The sequence below is a fragment of the Salmo salar genome, chromosome ssa06, assembly GCF_905237065.1.
Source record: "Salmo salar chromosome ssa06, Ssal_v3.1, whole genome shotgun sequence".
Classification (NCBI taxonomy): Eukaryota; Metazoa; Chordata; class Actinopteri; order Salmoniformes; family Salmonidae; genus Salmo; species Salmo salar.
Window position 1 is genome coordinate 25443498 of NC_059447.1, and position 21503 is coordinate 25465000.

At 44.2% G+C, this 21503-nt stretch overlaps 1 protein-coding gene across 1 annotated transcript in view; it reads right to left on the bottom strand.

Moving 5' to 3' along the window:
- LOC106606807 (protein phosphatase 1 regulatory subunit 29) overlaps window positions 1-21503 on the bottom strand; it is a 131076-nt gene that overhangs the window by 88468 nt on the left and 21105 nt on the right. Inside the window, exon 2 of the mRNA XM_014203171.2 lies at window positions 2119-2457. The gene's annotated coding sequence lies outside the window, so the exon portion shown is untranslated. The remainder of the gene's footprint in view (window positions 1-2118; window positions 2458-21503) is intronic.

Here is a 21503-nt window from a genome sequence, read left to right on the forward strand (position 1 = left end):
GTTGGCCAGTTCTGTTGCCATGTGCAGGTAACCTGGTGGATAGCTGACCCACTGTCATCTCTCAGCGTGAATCCCAAGCCTGTGAAGAGGTCGAGGCCCAAGAGGTTGGCACCCCGCTTTGCAACATGAAATGTGAATGATGGCAGATGCTTGGTGCCGTAGTGTACTGGGACCTGGAGGGTGCCTACAATGTCTATCTTGGATCTACCGTACCCACACAGGGCAGTGGAGGGCTGTTGGAGTGGTAGGTGACTGAAAAACTTGTAGTAAGTGGCAAGGTTGAGCAATGACACCGCAGCGCCAGTATCCAGCAGCAAAGGCAAACCCACCTCACCCAGCTGCACAGTGCATGTCCTGAATGACACATGGTTGGTGGAGACAGTTCGAATTTCCGTGCGTTCATGTTGAGAGTGAGATGAAACTAAGGGCCTGTGCTGGGTGGAGCTAGTAACTGGGGCAGAACGACACACTGTCGCAAAGTGATTGTATTTTGAACAGTTCTTGCATATTTTCCCATGGGCTGGGCAGTTTGAAGCCCTTGAATTGTGAGAGCTAGCCCCACAGTTGCCACAGCTACTTCTGTTTGTCTGTCTGTGTGCCTGCTGCACGAGCGTGCCGGTGTCTGTGTCCATGCAGCTATCAACGTGGGAGGCCATGCGCAGCGCGTGATCGTTAATAGCTCCATCTAGTTGTAAATTATCCGATTCCAAAAGCAGTTTCTCCCTTGTCTTTTCACATAACGTCCCCTCTATCAACTGATCCCTGATGATCTCGTCCTGAAGTGTCCCATAGTTACAAGAGCTAGCCAAATCTCTCAGATTAGCCACGTAGCTTTGAATGGACTCACCCGGCCGTTGGTGTCTCTTCCGTAGCCGGTAGCGTCGGAGGAGCACTCGCTCTTTCCCGGCGAAGAGGTTCCGTAGGAGGCTGACTGCAGCAGTGAATGTAGGAGCCGATCCAAGCGCTCTGGAAATCCTCTGTCCCTCCGTACCGAGGCAGTGACGGAGCAGTGCTGTCCTCCGCTTGTCGGAGATTGTAGAAAAGTCCATAGCTTCGATATAAGTGTTAAAGCTTTCAAGCCAGTTATTCCACGGTACTGGAGGTTCGCCAGGCACGGCGAGGAATGGTGCTGGCGGTGGTAAACTGAATTCAGCCATCTTCGTCGCCAATGTTATATCTAGCCTAGCTGTAGAAGAACGCACATCTGCACGGTTTCACATTGTACATCACTCTGTCGTTTAATGACATGTGCCACTCATCCTGACAACCCATTCATCCGTAAAGCAGCACACTGTCGTAAACCATAACAACGTATAGTATGACGTACAGCACGTCGTACCATACATAACACCCACTAACTAAACATCAGTCTGACTTCCCTCTAGCCCCACCAACTAAACATCAATCTGACTTCCCTCTAGCCCCACCAACTAAACATGCATTTTACCAATCTCAGACTAGGAAGGTGGAACAGTGTGGGTTGGCCTTTCTCTCGAAAGTGAAATGGAAGGCGCTGGGAAGTGGGCAAACCAGCCCCACACACACACACACACACACACACACACACACACACACACACACGCACACACAAACAGCAGTGTGGCAGTGATAAAAAGAGAGCTGGACTCAATAAAGTGACGTTATTGAAGTTGGCACTCTAACGTGACCTGCCTTGGCCCAGATCCTTAGGCCACCTTAGGTCAATCAGAAACTCCCTTAACGCCTGGTTAAGGACATGGCAGCTAATGTGAAGCCCAGACAAAGAAAACTTGACCCCTTGACCCCACGGCAATCCGTACCCCTAACCCTAATTACCCCCTAGGGTAATGTAAGGGCAACTATTTCCCACTGGTTTACAAATACCTGGGTCATATACATTAGGCATCAAGTGGCAAGAAAATAGACAAACAGGGAGGGACTATCTGAACTTGTCCAATAAGAAACGCTCGTCTTTGTTTTTTACGGTGTGCCCTAATGAATAGGGCCCTGACAAACCCTGACAGAAGAGAACCTCCAACGATGCTTAACAAACACTGCACAGCTGTTCCTGAGCCGAAGCTTCCTTTCGAACATAATGTTACAAATAGGAACAAGACAGTTTTCTCAGTTTGACTTTACCTGATCTGCCTGTCTGTCTCTTGGTCTGCTGTCTGTCTGCCTTCTTAATCCAGAGGCATCACCTCTTCTCTTCACTGATGATTTACTCTCCTTCTGGGCATGATCTTCTTTCTTCCTCCTCTTCCTCCCGTGCCACAGTGGTTTTGGTGGAGAGGTGGTTTTGGTAAGTGAGGTAGCGGAACAGGGAGAGGTCCTCTAACGGTCTGTGGTTGAGTTTCGGTCTAGTGGAGTGGTCCTACAGCCGTCACTGGTTGTTTGTGGATGTGGTCCAGACTACTCGGGTTCAATACTGCTGTAGAGACTCACAGCATAGAACCCACTGGGATGTATGACCAAGTGCTGCAAAAAGACAAATGGAGAGGGACAGATCAGACTAGCTATTAAAACAGTGTTGTGATTGGCAAAACAGCATTCACATGCATGCAGCATGGACTCTGGATAAGTCAAAGAGGGATGGAGGTGGAGAGGTGAGGAGAGAGGGAATGATAGTGGAAAGAGATAGTGAGGTGGAAAGGAAAGAAGAGGAGAGAGCGGTGGATGAGAGAGAAGAGGAGAGGAAAGAAAGAGTGGTGGATGGGAGAGAAGAGAAGAGGAAAGAGAGCAGTGGATGGGAGAGAAAAGGAGAGGAGAATGAGAGTGGTAGATTGGAGAGAAGAGGAGAGGAGAGAGAGCGGTGGATGGGAGAGAAAAGGAGAGGAGAGCGAGAGAGGTAGATGGGAGAGAAAAGGAGAGGAGAGCGAGAGAGGTAGATGGGAGAGAAGAGGAGAGAGAGAGAGCGGTGGATTGGTGCAAAGAGGAGAGAGAGCGGTGGATGGGAGAGAAAAGGAGAGGAGAGCGAGAGAGGTAGATGGGAGAGAAAAGGAGAGGAGAGCGAGAGAGGTAGATGGGAGAGAAGAGGAGAGAGAGAGAGCGGTGGAGGGGAGAGAAAAGGAGAGGAGAATGAGAGTGGTAGATTGGAGAGAAGGGGAGAGGAGAGAGAGCGGTGGATGGGAGAGAAAAGGAGAGGAGAATGAGAGTGGTAGATTGGAGAGAAGAGGAGAGGAGAGAGAGCGGTGGATGGGAGAGAAAAGGAGAGGAGAATGAGAGTGGTAGATTGGAGAGAAGAGGAGAGGAGAGAGAGCGGTGGATGGGAGAGAAAAGGAGAGGAGAGCGAGAGAGGTAGATGGGAGAGAAAAGGAGAGGAGAGCGAGAGAGGTAGATGGGAGAGAAGAGGAGAGAGAGAGAGCGGTGGATTCGTGCAAAGAGGAGAGGAGAGCGGTGGATGGGAGAGAAGAGGAGAGAGAGAGAGGTGGATGGGAGAGGAGAGAGAGGGCGGTAGATGGGAAGTGGATGGAAGGTGGATGGGAGAGAAGAGGAGAGGAGAGAGAGCGGTGGATGGGAGAGAAGAGGAGCGGAGAGAGAGAGAAATGTGGATGGGAGAGAAGAAGAGAGATAGTAGTGGAAGGGAGAGAAGAGGACAGGAGAGGAGAGGAAAGAGAGCGGTGGATGGGAGAGAAAAGGAGAGGAGAGAAAGAGCGGTGGATGGGAGGTGCCAGGGGAGATCTTCTCTAGCTTGCTGCTAGATGCCGTAATCTGACAGAAATAAAAACCCTAGACATGTGGAGCAGAGAGAGAAAGAGAAAGAGAGAGGGAGCGAGAGAGAGAGCAAGAGAGAGGGAGAAGGAGGGAAAAGAGGGAAAGATGGAGTTGGAAAGAGAGGGCAAGAGAAGGAGGGAGGGTGTTATGGTTTTCCGTCAGCTGGGGTTCTCTGATGAACAGAGGGAAGAAAGGGGGAATAGCCGGGGGATAGATGCTTGAGAGTGGGTGGGAACAAGGGAGAGAAGCAGAGATGGGGAAGAGGGAGCAATACAGAGAAACGCAATAAGGACTGGGGAGAGGAGAGGGATGTGTTCAAAAGAAATGGTTGGCAGGCGGGAATTGAGAAAGTGAGGGAAGAAAGTGGGAGCAGGGAAGGACAAAGAAATAGAATCAGAGAAGGAAAATAGGAAAATAAAGCAGGGAATGTGTAGGAGGATTTGGTTCATTATTGTACCGTTGTCCCTAGCAACAGCCCATTCCCTGTCTCCGCCTTTCTTTCTCTACCTCTATCTCTTCCTTCTTTATTCTGTCCTTCACCGACTTCATCCTCCCTCCATTGTATGCTCCCTTTCTTCTTTTCGTTCAACCTCTCTCTGCCACCATTCTCTCCCTCTTTCAAAATAAAATAAAATCAAAGTTTATTGTCTAGGTACACAGGTTTGCAGATGTTATCGCAGGTGCTGCGAAATACTTGTGTTTTTAGCTCCAACAGTGCAATAATAATGCCTAGCAAAACAAAACAATACGCACATAATACAAAAAGTTAAAAGAAAGACATTAATATCAGAACAAGCAATGCCAGAGTCCGGAATATAAATATATATATATATAAATATATACATATATACAGTTGAAGTCGGAAGTTTACATACACTTAAGTTGGAGTCATTAAAACTCGTTTTTCAACCACTCCACAAATTTCTTGTTAACAAACTATAGTTTTGGCAAGTCGGTTAGGACATCTACTTTGTGCATGACACAAGTCATTTTTCCAACAATTGTTTACAAACAGATTATTTCACTTATAATTCACTGTATCACAATTCCAGTGGGTCAGAAGTTTACATACACTAAGTTGACTGTGCCTTTAAACAGCTTGGAGAATTCCAGAAAATGACGTAATGGCTTTAGAAGCTTCTGATAGGCTAATTGACATAATTTGAGTCAATTGGAGGTGTACCTGTGGATGTATTTCAAGGACTACCTTCAAATTCAGTGCCTCTTTGCTTGACATCATTGGAAAATCAAAAGAAATCAGCCAAGACCTCACAAGTCTGCTTCATCCTTGGGAGCAATTTCCAAACGCCTGAAGGTACCACGTTCATCTGTACAACCAATACTACGCAAGTATAAAAACCATGGGTGTCACGTCCTGACCAGTAAAGGGGTTATTTGTTCTTGTAGTTTGGTTAGGACGTGGCAGGGGGTATTTGTTTTATGTGGTTCAGGGTGTGTTTGTGTATGTGTTCATGTAGAGGGGGTATTTGGTTTATATGGTTTGGGGTGATTGTGTATGTAGAGGGGTATTTGATTTATGTATTCCGGGGTTTTTGAGTTATCGTTCTATGTTAGTTTATTTCTATGTTCTGTCTAGGTGTTTGTATTTCTATGTTTTGTTAATGGGGATTGGGGCCTTCAATTGGAGGCGGCTGTCTATCGTTGCCTCTGATTGAAGGTCCTATATTTAGGAGTGGGTTTGTCATGGGATTTTGTGGGAGATTGTTGCTGTGTATAGCTTTGTGCCTTACCGGCCTGTTCTTTGTCGTCGTGTTTTTTGTATACGTGTTTGTTTTGGTTTTCCTTCTTTGTCCTTAAATAAAAGACGATGAGTATACATTTTCCCGCTGCGTTTTGGTCTACACCCTACGACACCCGTGACAGAATCTCCCACCAAACACGGACCAAGCAGCGGAGGAGGGAGCAGCTACAGAGCCCAGTGGAATCATGGACATGGGAGGAAATTCTGGACGGGGCTGGACCATGGCACCAGGCTGGGGAATATCGTCGCCCACCGGAGAAGATAGAGGCAACCAAGGCGGAGAGGCGCCGGTATGAAGCTTTTTACGCACCGATGGGGAAGCACGAGAGGCACCCCCAATAAAAAAAAAATTGGGGGGGGGCACACGGGTAGTTTGGCTGGGCCAAGGGTGAGCCCTAAGCCAGCTCCCCGTGCTTATTATGGGAAGCATTTGGAGTGGAGAGCGCCGGAGTATGCGGTAGTGCGCACGATCTCGCCTATGCGCATGCACAGTCCGGTGCGAGCGATCCCAGCCCCTCGCAAGTGCCATGCTAGAGTAGGCACCCAGCCTGGAAGGAGGATGCCTGCACAGCGCATCTGGCCACCAGTGCGCCTCCTAGGCCCAGGCTACCCTACGCCTGCTCTACGCACGGCAACCATCAGGCCTATGCACAGCCCAGTTCGCCCTGTACCAGCACTCCGCTTGTGCAGGGCTGCTATTTCCATCCAGCCAGGACGGGTTGTGCAAGAGGTGCGCTCCAGACCTCCAGTGCTTACCCATGTCCTGGTGTATCCAGTTCCTGCTTCTTGTGCTGACCCTGAGGTGCGTAGTCTGGCGTCTCCTAAACCAGCACAACACACCAGGCTTCCAGTGTGTCAGCCCAGTCCAACTCGTCCTGTTCCTGCTCCCCGCACTAGCCTTGAAGTGCGTGTCCCCAGTCTGGTACCTCCACTACCAGCCCCACGCATCAGGCTTTCAGTGCGTCAGCCCAGTCCCGAGCTTCCGGCGACAGTGCCTCGTCCAGAACTTCCGGAAACAGTGCCTCGTCCAGAACTTCCGGAAACAGTGCCTCGTCCAGAACTTCCGGCAACAGTGCCTCGTCCAGAACTTCCGGCAACAGTGCCTCGTCCAAAGTGTCCGGCAACAGTGCCTCGTCCAGACTGTCCGGAACCAGGAGAGATGGCCCACAGTCCGGAGCTCCCAGAGTCGTCCTACGGTCCGGAGCTCCCAGAGTCGCCCTACGGTCCGGAGCTTCCAGAGTACAGTCCAGGGTCTTCAGTTACTGGCCTCAGGCAGAGGTATGCAGTGGGGGTGGTTTGGTTTGGTAGGGGATTAAGGCCTGAGCCTAAGCCACCTCCACTGACGGAGGTTTGGGGAGGGGGGGGGGGTGTAGCACAGGAGCCATCGGTGACAGCAGCCACCCTCCCTTCCCTCCCTTTAGTTTAGGGGTTTATTTATTTATTTATTTATTTTTTGTAAGGTGCATCCGGGGTATGCACCTTTTTGGGGGGGTGTTGGGGGGGGGGTACTGTCACGTCCTTACCAGTAAAGGGGTTATTTGTTCTTGTATAGGTGTTTGTATTTCTATGTTTTGGTAATGGGGATTGGGGCCTTCAATTGGAGGCAGCTGTCTATCGTTGCCTCTGATTGAAGGTCCTATATTTAGGAGTGTTTTTGTCATGGGATTTTGTGGGAGATCGTTGCTGTGTATAGCTTTGTGGCTTATCGGCCTGTTCTTTGTCGTCGTGTTTTTTGTATATGTGTTTGTTTTGGTTTTCCTTCTTTGTCCTTAAATAAAAGAAGATGAGTATACATTTTCCCGCTGCGTTTTGGCCTACACCCTACGACACCCGTGACAATGGGACCACGCATCCGTCATACCGCTCAGGAAGGAGACGCTTTCTGTCTTCTAGAGATTAACGTACTTTGGTGCGAAAAGTGCAAATCAATCCCAGAACAACAGCAAAGGACCTTGTGAAGATGCTGGAGGAAACAGGTACAAAAGTATCTATATCCACAGTAAAACGCGTCCTATATCGACATAACCTGAAAGGCCGTTCAGCAAGGAAGAAGCCACTGCTCCAAAACCACCATTAAAAAGCGTTGAGTATGGTTTATAACTGCACATGGGGACAAAGATCGTACTTTTTTGAGAAATGTCCTCTGGTCTGATGAAACAAAAATATAACTGTTTGGCCATAATGATCATTGTTATGTTTGGAGGAAAAAGGGGGAGGCTTGCAAGCCTAAGAACACCATCCCAACCATGAAGCACGGGGGTGGCAGCATCATGTTGTGGGGGTGCTTTGCTGCAGGAGGGACTGATGCACTTCACAAAATAGATGGCATCATGATGTAGGAAAATTAAGTGGATATATTGAAGCAACATCTCAAGACATCAGTCAGGAAGTTAAAGCTTGTTCGCAAATGGGTCTTCCAAATGGACAATGACCTCAAGCATACTTCCAAAGTTGTGGCAAAATGGCTTAAGGACAACAAAGTCAAGGTACTGGAGTGTCCATCACTAAGCCCTGACCTCAATCCCATAGAAAATTTGTGGGCAGAACTGAAAAAGCATGTGCGAGCAAGGAGGCCTACAAACCTGACTCAGTTACACCGGCTCTGTCAGGAGGAATGAGCCAAAATTCACCCAATTTATTGTGGGAAGCTTTTGGAAGGCTACTCGAAATGTTTGATTGAGTTAAACAATTCAATGGCAATGCTACCAAATACTAATTGAGTGTATGTAAACTAGAGGTCGGCCCATTATGAATTTTCAACGCTGAAACCGACACCGTTTATTGGAGGACCCAAAAAGAGCCGATACCGATTAATCGGCCGATTGTTTTTTTTTTTTTTTTTTACAAAAAAAAAATTATTTTATTTTTTTACATTTATTTGTAATAATGATAATTACAACAATACTGAATTAACACTTATTTTAACTTAATATAATACATCAATAAAATCAATTTAGCCTCAAATAAATAATGAAACATGTTCAATTTGGTTTAAATAATGCAAAAACGAAGTGTTGGGGAAGAAAGTAAAAGCTTGTTAAATCATCACCCGTTTGTCGAAGTAGGCTGTGATTCGATGAGATATTAATAGGCACCGCATCAATTATATGCAACGCAGGACATGTTAGATAAACTAGTAATATCATCAACCATGTGTAGTTAACTTGTGATTATGTTAAGATTGATCGTTTTTAATAAGATAAGTTTAATGCTAGCTAGCAACTTACCTTGGCTTCTTGCTGCCCTCGCGTAACAGGTAGTCAGCCTGCCATGCAGGCTCCTCATGGAGTGCAAGGTAACACAGGTGGTTAGAGCGTTGGACTAGTAACCAGAAGGTTGCAAAAACGAATCCCCGAATACCTCCTGAACAAGGCAGTTAACCCCCGTTCCTAGGCCGTCATTGAAAATAAGAATGTGTTCTTAATCTGACTTGCCTTGTTAAATAAAGGTGTCCATTTTTTAAAATAATAATACGTTTTTATTTTAAAATCGGCAAATCGGTGGCCAAAACTACCGATTACCGATTGTTATGAAAACTTGAAATCGGCCATTCCGATTAATCAGTCGACCTCTAATGTAAACTTCTGACCTACTGGGAATGTGATGAAAGAAATAAAAGCTTAAATAAATCATTCTCTCTACTATTATTCTGACATTTCACATTCTTAAAATATTGGTGATCCTAACTGACCTAAGACAGAGAATTTTTACTTGGATTAAATGTCAGGAATTTAGAAAAACTGAGTTTAAATGTACTTGGCTAAGGTGTATCTAAACTTCCAACTTCAACTGTATATAATGGTGCGTACAGACAGTATGGACAGTATATGATTAGAAAATGTGTGTCAGGGCTGGGCGGTATCCAGATTCTCATCTTGTCATACTGTCTTTCTCTCACCCTGGGATTTACGGTATTACCGGTTTAGTACACAAGGGGGCACCAAATTAACTGAAAAAAAAACACATTGGGTGTCTATTACCAGAATGCTAACAAAATTAGTAATAGCAAATTTCCATGGCGGCTGCTAGCTTAATATCCTAACGAGTGCAAACGAAAATAAACAAATAGCAAAGACAGGCAATCCAGCTTATAAAGTTATACATATAGTTAGGAGCTACCGAATGTCTTTTTTGTTTTACATTTACAATCGATTGTGAACGAGAGACATTGTGCAAATGAAAAAAGTTTTGACGCACACTTGTCTGAAGGAAGAACAATACTGTCTCTCCAGCAGCATGTCTACATGCTGTGTCTGTGTGGAGTCAGGAGTCGCTAGGGCAACGGGCCTGCCCTGCTCGGAGAAGAGGGGAGGAGCAGGCGGGCTGAGAACGGACAGGAGAAAAAACACAAGTAAATCAAGATAGTAGTGGCAGCTGTACAAATAACATCCAAAGGGTTTTGACTTCTCAAACACGGAAGAAAGCAAACAGAATATGATGTCCCGTCACCTTATTAATTCAGCCACCTACTTAGATAGCAAGTTAAACTTAAGGATCGTGTTAACGCAGAATTCTGCATTTTCCACACAGGAAAAAAAGATAAAATGCAAAATAAATATCTTGCTGTGTTTTGTAAACGCAGATCTAAAAAGCTTCTTATTGTAATTTCTGCTCGGCATCAGACTAATTTTGTGCTTCAGTTGCACTTCTAAACACAGATGAGAATTCATGAATGGGCATTCTATCAGCAGACAGCGCTCTGACTGATGTGGAGCTACTGTTCTCCATCATTCTATCAGCAGACAGCGCTCTGACTGATGTGGAGCTACTGTTCTCCATCTTTCTATCAGCAGACAGCGCTCTGACTGATGTGAAGCTACTTTTCACCATCATTCTATCAGCAGACAGCGCTCTGACTGATGTGATGCTACTTTTCACCATCATTCTATCAGCAGACAGCGCTCTGACTGATGTGAAGCTACTTTTCACCATCATTCTATCAGCAGACAGCGCTCTGACTGATGGAAGCTACTTTTCTCCTGTTCTTTTCTCAGTGTAGCCAGTCTATTTTTATCTGGTGAAATGTAAGACCAACTTTAAGCTGGCTACATTCTTTCCATGATAGGCCAAAACATTAGAAATATGAAGGCCATGCATAATTTTTGCAAGAAAGATCTTGCTATTACATTTCAAGCTAATTTACTTGTGTTGCTGCCAGCCAAATAGTGTTGCAATTCTGTTGTCATCTGATGAAAATGAAGCTATTGTCTAATGTATTTTCTGTGAAGGAAATCTATAGTTGCATGTCCCTGATCACTCTATTGAAGCAAAACAACACTGTTGACTTTCAATATAAAACGTGACCCCTGTCAATACACAGCTGGACTCACCTGCTCATGCTTTCTCCCATTGTGCTCTTTACACTAAGTCAGTGGAGGGCAGGGCAGCTGTCACACTGGCCGGAACCAGACACACACGAACACTCAGTCCATCTCATCCCAAACTCAACTGTAGACAAACTGGGATCCTCTCTGTCACACACACTGAAACTCAGTATCTGAACTAGAGGTCGACCGACTATGATATTTCAACGCCGATACCGATACCGATTATTGGAGGACCAAAAACCCCGATACCGATTAATCGGCCCATTTTTTAAAACATGTATTTATTTGTAATAATGACAATTACAACAATACTGAATAAACACTTATTTTAACTTAATATAATACATAAATACTATCAATTTAGCCTCAAATAAATAATGAAACATGTTCAATTTGGTTTAAATAATGCAAAAACAAAGTGTTGGAGAAGAAAGTAAAAGTGCAATATGTGCCATGTAAAAAAGCTAACATTTAAGTGCGTTGCTCAGAACATGAGAACATATGAAAGCTGGTGGTTCCTTTTAACATGAGTCTTCAATATTCCCAGGTAAGAAGTTTTAGGTTGTAGTTATTATAGGAATTATAGGACTATTTCTCTCTATACGATTTGTATTTCATATACCTTTGATTACTGGATGTTCTTATAGGCACTTTAGTTTTGCCAGTGTAACAGTATAGCTTCCGTCCCTCTCCTCGCTCCTACCTGGGCTCGAACCAGGAACACATCGACAACAGCCACCCTAAAAGCAGCGTTACCCATGCAGAGCAAGGGGAACAACTACGCCAAGTCTCAGAGCGAGTGACGTTTGAAACGCTATTAGCGCGCACCCGCTAACTAGCTAGCCATTTCACATCGGTTACACCAGCCTAATCTTGGGAGTTGATAGGCTTGAAGTCATAAACAGCGCAATGCTTGAAGAATTGCGAAGAGCTGCTGGCAAAACACACGAAGGTGCTGTTTGAATGAATGCTTACGAGCCTGCTGCTGCCTACCATCGCTCAGTCAGACTGCTCTATCAAATCATAAACTTAATTATAACATAATAACACACAGAAATACGAGCCTTTGGTCATTAATATGGTCGAACCTGGAAAGTATCATTTCGAAAAAGACACGTTTATTATTTCAGTGACATACGGAACCATTCCGTATTTTATCTAACGGGTGGCGTCCCTAAGTCTAAATATTGCTGTTACATTGCACAACCTTCAATGTTATGTCATAATTATGTACAATTCTGGCAAATTAATTACAGCCTTTGTTAGGAATAAATAGACCGCAATGAGCCAGGCGGCCCAAACTGCGGCGTATATATACCCTGACTGCTTGTGCGGAACACTAGAGAAGTGACACAAAGTCATGTTAGCAGGCAATATTAACTAAATATGCAGGTTTAAAAATATATACTTGTGTATTGATTTTAAAGAAAGGCATTGATGTTTATGGTTAGGTACGGTGGTGTAACGACAGTGCTTTTTTGCAAAATCAGCTTGTTAAATCATCACCCGTTTGTCGAAGTAGGCTGTGATTCGATGAGATATTAATAGGCACCGCATCAATTATATGCAACGCAGGACATGTGTCACGGTTGTCGTCGGTTAAGGAGGACCAAAACGCAGCAGGAATGTTGACGCTCATCTTGTGTATTTATTTACCAACAAAGTGAACACCAAAAACAACAAAACGAAAACGAACACCGAAACAGTCTTGAAAGGCACACTCAGCAAAACAAGAAACAATCTCCCACAAACACACAGACAAACACACCCAACTAATATAGGACTTCCAATCAAAGGCAACACCACACAGCTGCCTTCAATTGGAAGTCCACCCCAATTAACTCTACATAGAAACAGACTACCTAGACTAAACATAGAATTACATAAACATAGATCATAGACCAAAAACCCGGAAATACTAAATCAAACGCCCTTTTACCAAAACACCACCCCGAACCACATAAAACAAATACCCTCTGCCACGTCCTGACCAAACTACAATAACAATTAACCCTTATACTGGCCAGGACGTGACAGTACCACCCCCCCTTAAAGGTGCTAACCCCGGAAGCACCTTAAAAAAACTAAAAAAACAACAACCCTAAACAACAAAACAAAAATTCCCCCCTACTAAAGGGAGGGAAGGGAGGGTGGCTGCCGTCAACGACGGCACTGTGCTACACCCCCCCTCCCCAACCCACCTATATCTGGAGGTGGCTCCGGTTCTGGCCGTTCCAGGCAGTCGGGCCACTCTGGCAGCTCGGGGCAGTCTGGCCAGTCCGGCAGCTCGGGGCAGTCTGGCAGCTCGGGGCAGTCTGGCAGCTCGGGGCAGTCTGGCCGCTCTGGCAGCTCGGGGCAGTCTGGCCACTCTGGCAGCTCCTGACTAGTGGGTGGCTCTGGCGACTCTTCACTGACGGGCGGCTCCGGCGATTCCTCACTGACGGGCGGCTCCGGCGACTCTTGACTGACGGGCGGCTCCGGCGACTCTTGACTGACGGGCGGCTCAGGCGACTCTTGACTGACGGGCAGCTCGGGCGACTCGTGACTGACGGGCAGCTCGGGCGACTCGTGACTGGCGGGCAGCTCGGGCGACTCTTGACTGACGGGCAGCTCTAGCGACGTCGGACTGGGATGACGCACTTGAAGCCTGGTGCGTGGTGCTGGTACTGGACGTACCAGATTGGGAACACGCACCTCCAGGCTAGTGCGGGGAGCGGGAACAGGACGAGTCGGATTGGGCTGACGCATTTCCGGGTCCGCACGACAGACAGGAGCTGGAAACCCAGGGCTATGGAGGCGCACAGGCGGTCTTGATCTTACCTCCTGCACAACCCGTCCTGGCTGGATGGAACTAGTAGCCCTGCACGAGCGGGGTGCTTGTACAGGGCGGACTGGGTTGTGCAGGGGCCTGATGGTAGCCGTGCGTAGAGCGGGAGTTGGGTAGCCTGGTCCTCGGAGGCGTACCGGCGACCAGATGCGCTGCGCAGGCATCCTCCTACCGGGCTTGATGCCCGCTCTAGCATGGCACCTGCGAGGGGCTGGAATAACGCGCACCGGACTGTGCGTGCGTATGGGTGAGATAGTGTGAAACATGGCGCTCTCCACCTCATATGCTCCTCCATATAACCACGGGTAGCTGGCTTCCGGTTCTTCCTAGGCCTAGCCAAACTACCCGTGTGCCCCCCCCCAAAAAATTATTGGGGGTGTCTCTCGTGCTTCTCCCTCAGCGCGTCCAAGGCCTCGTACCTCCGCCTCTCTGCCTTGGCTGCCTCAATTTCCTCACGTGGGCGACGGTACTCCCCAGCCTGGTGCCAAGGTCCAGCCCCGTCCAGAACTTCCTCCCAGGTCCATCTCTCCCGCCAGTCCAACTCTAAATCCCTTTTCTTCTGCTGCTTGGTCCTTAGTTGGTGGGAGATTCTGTCACAGTTGTCGTCGGTTAAGGAGGACCAAAACGCAGCAGGAATGTTGACGCTCATCTTGTGTATTTATTTACCAACAAAGTGAACACCAAAAACAACAAAACGAAAACGAACTTACGAACACCGAAACAGTCTTGAAAGGCACACTCAGCAAAACAAGAACCAATCTCCCACAAACACACAGACAAACACACCCAACTAATATAGGACTTACAATCAAAGGCAACACCACACAGCTGCCTTCAATTGGAAGTCCACCCCAATTAACTCTACATAGAAACAGACTACCTAGACTAAACATAGAATTACATAACATAGATCATAAACCAAAAACCCGGAAATACTAAATCAAATGCCCTTTTACCAAAACACCACCCCGAACCACATAAAACAAATACCCTCTGCCACGTCCTGACCAAACTACAATAACAATTAACCCTTATACTGGCCAGGACGTGACAACATGTTAGATAAACTAGTAATATCATCAACCATGTGTAGTTAACTAGTGATTATGTTAAGATTGATCGTTTTTAATAAGATAAGTTTAATGCTAGCTAGCAACTTACCTTGGCTTCTTGCTGCCCTCGCGTAACATGTAGTTAGCCTGCCATGCAGGCTCCTCGTGGAGTGCAAGGTAAGGCAGGTGGTTAGAGCGTTGGACTAGTAACCGGAAGGTTGCAAAAACGAATCCCCGAATCCCCCCTGAACAAGGCAGTTAACCCCCGTTCCTAGGCCGTCATTGAAAATAAGAATGTGTTCTTAATCTGACTTGCCTTGTTAAATAAAGGTGTAAAAAATAAATAAATAAATACATTTAAAAAATCGGTGGCCAAGAATACCGATTACCAATTGTTATGAAAACTTGAAATCGGCCCTAATTAATCGGCCATTCCGATTAATCGGTCGACCTCTAATCTGAACAGACTCAGTCTGCCACAAACCAAGATCACTCTGCTCACTCTTCACTACCGCACTGCCTCCCTTTCTCTTCCTTATGGTCTATGTCTCCTTCCGTCCCTGCCTCCTTTCTGTCTCTCTCTCTCCCTCTCCCTCTCTCACTCCCTCTCTCGCTCTCTTTGCCTTCTGCTCCCTCCCTCCCTCTCATCCCCTTCTTTCTCTCTCTCCCTCCCTCTCTCTCTCACCCCCTCCCTCCATCCCTCCCTCTCTCCTTCCGCTTCTGCCTCAATGACACACCTTCAGACAGGAGAGATGTGAGTCAAAGGAAGGTCAGACTGACTTCATGGTGAGCTGACCATGACATCTCATTTACTGCAATAATACTCTTCAGATAAAGCTTCTGCTATCCCCCTGAGTGGTCAGAGCAAAAGGGAGGAGAGGGGATCAAAGTCCTGCAAACACACTTGTGCATACACACACATTTCCAGACATACGTATGGATACACACAGCGTACACACACTGTCCAGAGAGGCTAGAGAACTGTGACCTCCGCTGTCTCCACAGGGGAGAATGGAGAGTTGAAAGGAGGGAAGGGGAAGGGGAAGGGGAAGGGAAGGCAAAGGGAGAGAGAATATCACAGTGATGAAATGTAATTGGTTCTCACTCGCAGCGTCAGAAAGGTATTAAAATATAATACAAAATGGTACAGCAATGCTTCAACAATGGAAGTTAAACTTTATTTATGATTTATTATTTCCCAAAATGTCCTCTGTAAATACCCTGATGGAAGCTACAGCCATGGAGTGAGATCCACTGGTGGATGGAGAATGAGTGCCTTTGGACCGTGACTCATTTGTTTGTTTGTTCAGAGGGTCATGAGAAAATGCCAAAAGCTGCAAGTGGGTTACTAAAGGCTAAAGCACAATAGGCTAAGAAAAACGGTACGTCTTACAGTATGTCCTACAGTATATCTACAGTATATCTACAGTCCGTCCTACAGTATATCTACAGTATGTCCTACAGTATATGTACAGTATGTCTACAGTATGTCCTAAAGTATATCTCCAGTATATCTACAGTATGTCCTACAGTATATCTACAGTATATCTCCTACAGTATGTCCTACAGTATATCTACAGTATGTCCTACAGTATATCTACAGTATGTCCTACAGTATATCTACAGTATATCTACAGTATGTCCTACAGTATATCTCCTACAATATGTCCTACAGTATATCCTACAGTATATCTGCAGTATGTCCTACACTATACACTAGAGTATGTCCTACAATATGTCCTACAGTAAGTCATACAGTATATCTACAGTATGTCCTACAATATATCTACAATGTATCTACAGTATGTCCTACAGTATAGCTACAGTATGTCCTACAATATATCTACAGTATGTCCTACAGTATGTCCTACAGTATGATCTACAGTATGTCCTACAGTATATCTACAGTATGTCCTACAGTATATGCTAGAGTATGTACTACAGTATGTACTACAGTATATCTACAGTATGTCCTACAGTATATGCTAGTGTAGGTACTACAGTATGTCCTACAGTATATCTACAGTATATCTACAGTATATCTACAGTATGTCCTACAGTATATGCTAGTGTAGGTACTACAGTATGTCCTACAGTATATCTACAGTATGTCCTACAGTATATGCTAGAGTGTGTACTACAGTATGTACTACAGTATGTACTACAGTATGTCCTACAGTATATGCTAGAGTGTGTACTACAGTATGTACTACAGTATATTCTACAGTGTATTCTACAGTATGTCCTACAGTATATCTACAGTATGTCCTACAGTATATCTATAGTATGTCCTACAGTATATGCTAGAGTGTGTACTACAGTATGTACTACAGTATGTACTACAGTATGTCCTACAGTATATGCTAGAGTGTGTACTACAGTATGTACTACAGTATATTCTACAGTATGTCCTACAGTATATCTACAGTATGTCCTACAGTATATCTATAGTATGTCCTACAGTATATGCTAGAGTATGTACCACAGTATGTCCTACGGTATGTCCCGTGTGGCTCAGTTGGTAGAGCATGGCGTTTGCAACGCCAGAGTTGTGGGTTTGATTCCCATGGCGGACCAGTAAGAAAATGTATGCAGTCACTACTATAAGTTGCTCTGGATAAGAGCATCTGCTAAATTACTCAAATGTAAATATATGTACTACAGTATGTCCTACTCAACAGCGCCTTCAAAAAGTATTCACACCACTTGACTTTTTCTATATTTTGTTGTGTTACAGCCTGAATTTAAAATGTATTAAATCAAGATTTTTTTTCACTGGCCTACATACAATACCATAATATCAAAGCTGATTTTTTTTTCTTACAGTTTTACACATTTATTAAAAATGAAAAGCTATAATGTCTTGAGTCAATAAGTATTCAACCCCTTTATTATGGCAAGCCTACATATGTTCAGGAGTAAACATTTGCTTAACAAGTAATACTTGTTGCATGGACTCAATAATAGTGTTTAACAGGATTTTTGAATAATTACCTTGTACCCCACACATACAACAATCTGAAAGGTCCCTCAGTTGAGCAGTGAATTTCAAACACAGATTCAACCACAAAGACCAGGGAGGTTTTCCAATACCTCGCAAAGAAGGGCACCTATTGGTAGGTGCCTGACATTGAATATCCATTTGAGCATGGCAAAGATATTAATTATACTTTGGATGGTGTATCAATACACCTAGTCACTACAAAGATACAGGCGTCCTATCTAACTCAGTTGCTGGAGAGGAAGGACACCGCTCAGGGATTTCATCATGAGGCCAATGGTGACTTTAAAACAGTTACAGAGTTTAATGGCTGTGATAGGAGAAAACTGAAGATGGATCAACAATACTAACCTAATTGACATTGTGAAAAGAAGGAAGCCTGTAAAGAATAAAAAATATTTCAAAACATGCATCCTGTTTGCAACTAGGCACTAAAGTAATACTCCAAAACATCTGGCAAAGCAATTCACTTTTTGTCCTGATTACAAAGTGTTATATTTGGGGCAAATCTAATACAACACATTACTTCCGGCGCCGACAGAGATGGCCGCCTCGCTTCGCGTTCCTAGGAAACTATGCAGTATTTTGTTTTTTACTTGTTAGATATTACTGCATGGTCGGAACTAGAAGCACAAGCATTTCGCTACACTTGCATTAACACCTGCTAATCATGTGTATGTGACAAATAAATTAGATTTGATTTGAGTACCACTCTCCCTATTTTCAAGCATAGTGGTGGCTGCATCATGTTATGGGTGTGCTTGTAATCATTAAGGACTGGGGAGTTTTTCAGTATAAAAAATAAATGGAATGGAGCTAAGCACAGGCAACATCCTAGAAGAAAACCTGGTTCAGTCTACTTTCCACCAGACACTGGGAGATGAATTCACCGTTCAGCAGGACAATAACCTAAAACACAAGGCCAAATCTACACTGCAGTTGCTTACCTAGAAGACAGTGAATGTTCCTGAGTGGCCAATTACAGTTGTGACTTAAATCAGCTTAAAAATCTATGGCAAGACTTGAAAATTGTTGTCTAGCAATGATCAACAACCAATTTGACAGAGCTTGAAGAATTTTTAAAAGAATCATGGGTAAATATTGTACAATCCATGTGTGCAAAGCTCTTAGAGACCTACCCAGAAAGACTCACAGATGTAATCGCTGCCAAAAGGTGATTCTAAGTATAGAGTCAGGGTTGTGAATATTTATGTAAATGAAGGCCCTAAAAAATGTCAAAGACTCCAGCCACCATCTCTGTTATTATCTACGCATAGTCACTTTAATAACTCTACCTACATGTACATATCACCTCAATTACTTCAACTAACCGGGGCCCCCGCACATTGACTCTGTACCGGTACCTCCTGTATATAGACTCACTATTGTTATTTTATTGCTGCTCTTTAATTATTTTCTACTTTTATTTCTTATTTGTCTTTTTCTAGGTATTTTTGTTTTGTTTTGTTTTTTAAATGCATCGTTGGTTAAGGGCTTGCAAGTAAGCATTACACTGTAAGGTCTACCTACACCTGTTGTATTCATGTGACTAATAAAATTTGATTTGATTTGAAATGAGATATTTATGTATTTAATTTTCAATAAATGTGCAAAAAAAATCTAAAAACATGTTTTCACTTTATCATTATGGGGATTGTGTGTAGACGGGTGAGGATTTAAAAAAAAAGTAATCCATTTTGAATTCAGGCTGAAACAATTTTTGTTGAACAAGTCAAGGGGTTTGAATATTTCTGTCCTACAGTATATCCTTCAGTATGTCCTACATTATATGTAAAGTACAGTATGTCATACAGTATATCCTACAGTGTGTCCTACAGTGTATCTACAATACAGTATATCCTACAGTACATGTTACAGTATGTCCTACAGTATGTCCTACATTATATGTAAAGTACAGTATGTCCTACAGTACATGCTGTATACTTTAAGTCCTACAGTATATCCTACAGCATGTCTTACATTATATGTAAAGTACAGTATGTCATACAGTACATCCTACAGTATGTCCTACAGTATATGCTACAGTATGTCCTACAGTATATGCTACAGTACTGTACGTCCCACATTATGTCCTACAGTATATGCTACAGTATGTCCTACAGTATATGCAACAGTATGTCCTACAGTATATCTACAATACAGTATATCCTACAGTACATGTTACAGTATGTCCTACAGTATGTCCTACATTATATGTAAAGTACAGTATGTCCTACAGTACATGCTGTATACTGTAAGTCCTATAGTTTATCCTACAGCATGTCTTACATTATATGTAAAGTACAGTATGTCATACAGTACATCCTACAGTATGTCCTACAGTATATGCTACAGTATGTCCTACAGTATATCCTACAGTACAGTATATCTACAATACAGTATATCCTACAATACAGTATATCCTACAGTACATGTTACAGTATGTCCTACAGTATGTTCTACATTATATGTAAAGTACAGTATGTCCTACAGTACATCCTACAGTATGTCCTACAGTATATGCTACAGTATGTCTTACAGTATATGCTACAGTATGTCCTACAGTTCAGAGTTGTCCAGTGTAGTGTAGTGTAGTCTAGTCATAAGCTGTACTGGTGTACTGAGGTGTCCTGTCATACAGATCTCACTCTGATCAACATTCACCTCGCGTCGCATCATACAGATCTCACTCTGATCAACATTCACCTCGCGTCGCATCATACAGATCTCACTCTGATCAACATTCACCTCGCGTCGCATCATACAGATCTCACTCTGATCAACATTCACCTCGCGTCGCATCATACAGATCTCACTCTGATCAACATTCACCTCGCGTCGCATCATACAGATCTCACTCTGATCAACATTCACCTCGCGTCGCATCATACAGATCTCACTCTGATCAACATTCACCTCGCGTCGCATCATACAGATCTCACTCTGATCAACATTCACCTCGCGTCGCATCATACAGATCTCACTCTGATCAACATTTACCTCACGTCGCATCATACAGATCTCACTCTGATCAACATTCACCTCGCGTCGCATCACTCTATAATTTTTACTATTTCAGTCAGGCACTAGCATTGGGAGCTCAGCTCAGCCAGAGGACCCTAAGCTAATTGGCTATAATTGCCCAAATTCTCAGAGGTAGGAAGTCAGAATATGCATACTGAACAAACACACACAGAAACACAAACAGAAACACACACACACACTGATTACATAATGACTACTGCCTCATGATCACCTCTCTCTACAGCAGCTGTTAACACAATAGAGGTGGAAAGAGGGGATCCATCATAATCACAGTCAAATCTCTCTCTCTTTCTTTAATTCTCTCTCTCTCTTTCTTTAATTCTCTCTCTCTCTTTCTTTAATTCTCTCTCTCTCTTTCTTTAATTCTCTCTCTCTCTTTCTTTAATTCTCTCTCTCTCTCTTTCTTTAATTCTCTCTCTCTTTCTTTAATTCTCTCTCTCTCTTTAATTCTCTCTCTCTCTCTTTCTTTAATTCTCTCTTTCTTTAATTCTCTCTCTCTCTCTTTCTTTAATTCTCTCTTTCTTTAATTCTCTCTCTCTCTTTAATTCTCTCTCTCTCTCTTTCTTTAATTCTCTCTCTCTCTCTCTCTGTCTCCCTCTCTCTCTCTCTCTGTGGAAAGGGTTTTACTTGGCACCCAAAAGGGTTCTTCAAAGGGTTCTCCTATGGGGACAGCCGAAGAACCCTTTTAGGTTCTAGACAGCAGCTTTTTTTCTGAGTGTAGTAAAGATAGTGGGCACAGGCTGGGGATTGCAGCAGTTCTGGAAATGTCTGACAGCAGGACAGGGCTAGATGCACT